Source organism: Delphinapterus leucas, chromosome X, assembly GCF_059928025.1.
Source record: "Delphinapterus leucas isolate spDelLeu-1000000601 "Yukka" chromosome X, BTC_Dleu_Yukka2, whole genome shotgun sequence".
Classification (NCBI taxonomy): domain Eukaryota; kingdom Metazoa; phylum Chordata; class Mammalia; order Artiodactyla; family Monodontidae; genus Delphinapterus; species Delphinapterus leucas.
The window spans coordinates 48738823-48743896 of NC_143150.1; the positions used below are offsets into that span (position 1 = coordinate 48738823).

General features: G+C 39.2%; 1 pseudogene; it reads left to right on the forward strand.

The window, feature by feature from the left end:
- Positions 1–1607: 1607 nt before the first annotated feature.
- On the forward strand, positions 1608–4772 carry LOC111178201 (importin subunit beta-1 pseudogene; annotated as a pseudogene).
- The last annotated feature ends 302 nt before the right edge of the window (positions 4773–5074 follow it).

A 5074-nucleotide genomic window follows, 5' to 3' on the forward strand; every position in this document is an offset into this window, starting at 1 on the left:
TGTCTTCTGGATAGGTTTTGCCTGTGCATTTGCATATAGAAATACATATTATTTTATTATAAATTACTTTCTTTTCATTTACCCTTCATATTACTGCTATGACATTATATTGTTATTTTTTTCTTTAGTAGTGTGTATCAGTAGGTTATAGTATGTACAAATTTCATTTAAGAATTTTACGTGAGTAGGCGATTAAGCATCAGTATTTTCTTAGTTTGCCGATCACCCCTACTGTAACAATTTTGTAATTTCAAATTCTTCACAAACATTGTTAAGTATAACAGATTATGTTCTGCTTAATTCTTAGCCCAACATAATGACAATGTACCCAAATACATCCTGGTGTCCTTCGGATTTATCAGACAAAAAAGAGGATCCCTGCATTGTGGGAAAATGACTCCCTATACATTGTTCTCCAGAGTAAAATACATGTGTTTCTTGGTGTCAAGATGTGTAGCATATGCTTCCAAGTTTATGAATAATGGTGAATAAAAATACAGCAAACAGCAAAAAAAAAAAAAAAGAAGTATTTTAAAATAGATTGTAGGAAATACTTACTATAAAGAATGTATTGGATTGAAAATCACAGCAATGTAGTAACTAATGCTTCCAGACTGCATACTTCATGTTTAGATTGTGACTTTCCAGAGACAGACATCTGTGCCCTCTGTGAAAATATGGGGCAGATGGCACAAATCAAATCCACTAATATTTAATGAAAACTACCTTGTGGAAAGCACTCATCACCTCCACAAACTTTCTTGCCAAGGCTAGGAAGCATAGTTTGCATGTCTATAATGATAAGTAAAATTAACTTCTCTGCCACCATTAGCTGCAACTACAAATTGGACAATTTTTGCAGAAAGTCTTTGTTCCTCTCTCCTTCTCAGCACAAGCATTCTAAGAAATTTTTGTCTAAACTCAACAAAATATAAATCCAGGTGTGTATGTGTTTGCCTGTGCCTAGGGTAGAACATGTTCCTAGCTCTATTGCTCCAAATCCCTTTCCTGTCTAGTCTTTCCCAATCTTCCAAAGGTTTCCTCCAGGAGGTATCTTTGAAACATGCTTCCTGACTTTTATCTCTTAGCTATATCAGGCATCTGCCCCTTCGAGGATAAAACCCTTGAGCTATAATTGCATCTATCCCTACCCACTGGATTATTTCCATTCCCATATAACTGTACCAAACTGATATACAGGAATGACTAGCCACTTAATTTTGACAGTTTGAAAGCAAACTAAAATTGTTTTATTCTTGCTCCTAGAGTTCTTCTGCCCTTGTAACCTTGAACTCTATTTGAAGTGCATGTTAACATGACATTTTGATGCATATAGTTACCACTCCTGTCTTGCAGGGCTATACTGGATGAGTTTAAGATTTGGCAAAGAATCAGTCAGCCCTTTTATTTCCATATATTGCAGATGACACTGCTGATGGTGGGGTTGTACATTTGTGCAATTTTGGCTGAAAAGTCTAATGTATGGTCCTTTAGTACCATATAAACAGCAATTTTTTAAAGTTCCTGTCACTAGTCTGAATTCCAAAGCACTTAATCAATAATGAAAGTTTAATTCACAATGGCTGGGATGAAGAAACTTCGGGTGAATGGCAGGTTGTAAGTTCTTTTATAATGTAACTTTTTTTAAGGAAATCATTGGGGGTATAAGATATCATTACCTATTTGAGCACTTGGCCAAGACAATGAACTGATTACTGATATACATGCACACTCTCCCACAAATAGTATAAGTCATTGTAATGACCTTAGGTGTTTATGATTTAGCTTCCAGTTTCTGTAATCTAAAGTGTAGCAAAGTTTTCCCTCCCTTTTGGCTTCTGTTCACTCCCTGCCTCCTTTTCTCCTTTCTCTCCTCGCCAACCAAGCTCTAGTCATGCTCTGAACTGCCTCTAAGTTTTCTCCACCACCTCCACCAGAGGAGCAGCTGCCATTGCTAACAGCAAAGAAGGAAAGTGGGAGGGAGGGAGTGGGAAGGAAAAGATGATGGAGCATTATAAAGAAGGAACAGATGAACGAACTTGTGGTGACTCTGACCCCCTTCAAACCCTCCAGTGCCATGCAACTCCCAACCCCTATCTCTAGTCAGAGCTGTCACCTGAGAAGCAAGCATCACCTGAAGAAAAGCAACTGCCATCACCTTTACTTTGGAGCTGATTGAAGCATTGAGATAACTGCGTCTCTACCTCTGCTTGAACTAGAAACTATGTAGAAGTTCCTGGAGTGTGCAGTGGTGAAACTTGCCAAAGGTCCTTCTGGAACTGTCCAGAGCACCAGAAATTCAGGAAACAGCCAGATTGGCAGGGTTTCAGCTGGTCTACTGATCAAGAACTCTTTGTCTTCTGAGGATCCAAACATCAAGGCACAACAGCAGCAGAATGGCTTCCCATTGATGTTAATGTTTGACCAAGAAGCCAAGAATTATTTTGCAGACTTTAGTTGCAGAAACCTACTAGCTTAGTTCTTCCTCACAACGATGGCTGAAATTGTTTGTATAGAAAGTCCAGTAAACCAGTGATCAAGATTCCTTCTTCAGCTGGTAGACAATGTCACAAACTCCAACAGCACAGAGCACATGAAAGAGTCGACATTGGATGCAATTTGTTACATCTGCCAAGATATTCAAACAGAGCAGCTACAAGTTCCATCCAATGAGATTCTGACTGCCATAATCCTGGGAAAGTGGAAAGAATAGCCTAATAATAATGTGAAGTTAGTGGCTACTAAGGCACACCTGGAGTACTGGAGTTCATCAAAGCAAGCTTTGACAAAGAATCTGAAAGACAATTTCTTTTCCAGATAGTCTATGAAGCAGCCTGTTGTCAAGATAATAAGGTATTTAGTGACTACATTATAGAATCTGGTGAAGAAAATGTCCCTGTACTATCAATACGTGGAGACACACATGAGCCCTGCTCTTTTTGTGATCACAGTTGAAGCAACACAGTGACTTTGATGAAATGGCCCCGTAAGGAATAAAGTTCTGGTCCAATGTCTGTGATGACAAAATAGATTTGGTCATTGAAGCTAAAGAGACAGCAGAACAAAGAAGGTCCCAGAGCACACAGCAAGATCTATGCCAAGGAAACACTACAATTGAGGTTCCAATTCTCACACAGATACTAACAAAAGATGATGAAAATGATGATTCTCCTGGCCACCTGATGTGAAGATGACATTGTCCCACCTGTCCTTCCCTCTTGTAAAGAACAGATCAAGAACCCTGATTAGTTCTTAGAACCCTGACACCCTTGTGATGACTTTTGCCTGTATCTTGGAAGAAGAGAAATCCAATAAGCTCAAAATCCTAGTCATACAGGCAATGCCTAGCTTAATATAATTAATTGAAGACCCCTGTGTAAATTGTTTGGTATATAAGTACACAGACCGGGGGCAAATTTTGCAAGTTGCTACAGGAAGCTGCCATAAGTGATGTTTGCTCGGTTCCCTTGTTACAATGTCTGAGAGAAAGCCTGAGTACTGAACCCAGAATGGCATCAAATGTGTGCCGAGTTTTTTTCCAATCTATTTGAAGCTGTTTATGAAAGTTGGTAAGTGATGATCAGGAAGAAACAGCTACTTACTGCTTATCCTCATATTTCAGAATCTCCTAGTGATCACAGACAGACCTGATGGCCACCAGAATAACCTGAGAAGTGCTTCATATGAAGCTTTGATGAAAATTGTGAAAAATAGTACCAAGTACTATTCAGTTCAAAAATTGATGCTGGCAACTCTAACTGCAAAAAGTGTATCAATAGAGATACAGTCACATATAAAAGCACTTCTGATAAGATCCAATTCAATGACCTTCAGTCTTTACTCCACATAATTCTTCAAAATGTTCTCTAAAAACTGCAGCATCAAGATGAGATGAGGGTCTCCCTGTTAAGGATTTTCCAAAGCAGAGTTGGATATGGGGGATGCAAGAGGGTGATCCGATAGCAGTAGCACATCAGAGGAAATGTTGGTTGCTAAATTCCTAAAGTATATAGAGGCCTCTAAGTTCTCCTGAGTATGGGTATTTTACTGAAAACTTATACTGAGTGCAAGGTTTTATTGGAGACTGTAAGATACGTGGAAGACTTATGTCACACCTTGAAATCCAGTATCTTACTGTTTGTTGATGGAGAACTTGGGAAATGGGAATGGCCGAAGGTCTGTGAAGCTGCAGATTCTGTAAGTGTTTAGTGATATTGCCTTTGTTATTGGTGGAGAGTTTAACAAATACCTAGAGGTAGTACTGAGCACACTTCTGCAAACCTACCAATCTCAGGTGAATAAATCAAAGTGTGACATTGTGGATTATCTGAATGAGTTAAGGGAAGACTGCTTGGAAGCCTATTCTGTTGTTGTCAAGGATCAAAGGAACAAGGATCTAAGGGTGATGCATACTCAGATGTACTGCTGATGCAACCAAGAGTAGAGTTTATCTTTCTTTGTCCACAATGCTAGACTTGAGAATCATCCAAAGAGTTTTAGGTACTGGTGCTGCTGAGCCAATAAGGAACTTATTTACGACATTTGGGAAGAAGGTACTGAAATTAGTAGAAGTTGGCTGATGATTCTTAAAGTGTTAACTAAGGAACAGAGATTCAAATCTAGCAAAACAAAACCCTGTTCGATGGACAGCAAAATAACTGAGGAAACTGAATAACTGAAGAATCAAGGTCGATCTGTAGCCATTGGGATGAAACCCAAGACCATCACTAGAAATCTGCAGTCTTTTGAAAAACCTAGAAGTAAGGGTATGCACAGATGCTGAAAACACACCACACTGAAAATCCTACCACAGGAGGAGCAGCTATTAGCAGCAGGACTGTTGGTTAGCTATGTAAACACTGACTTCAGAGAAAACCATTCTAATGTCTACTCCAGGAGCCATTTTGGATAAGAGAAACATAATGGGTTTACTTAATTGGAGGAGGGGGAGGAGGAGGAAGGGGGAAAAAGGAGGGGAAAGGGGAAGGGAAAAGAGAAGGAGAAGAAATGGAAGTTATTTCTTCCCAAGGAATGCTACAATTTGGTTTTTGGTATTTCACGTGGTGTTGAGTGG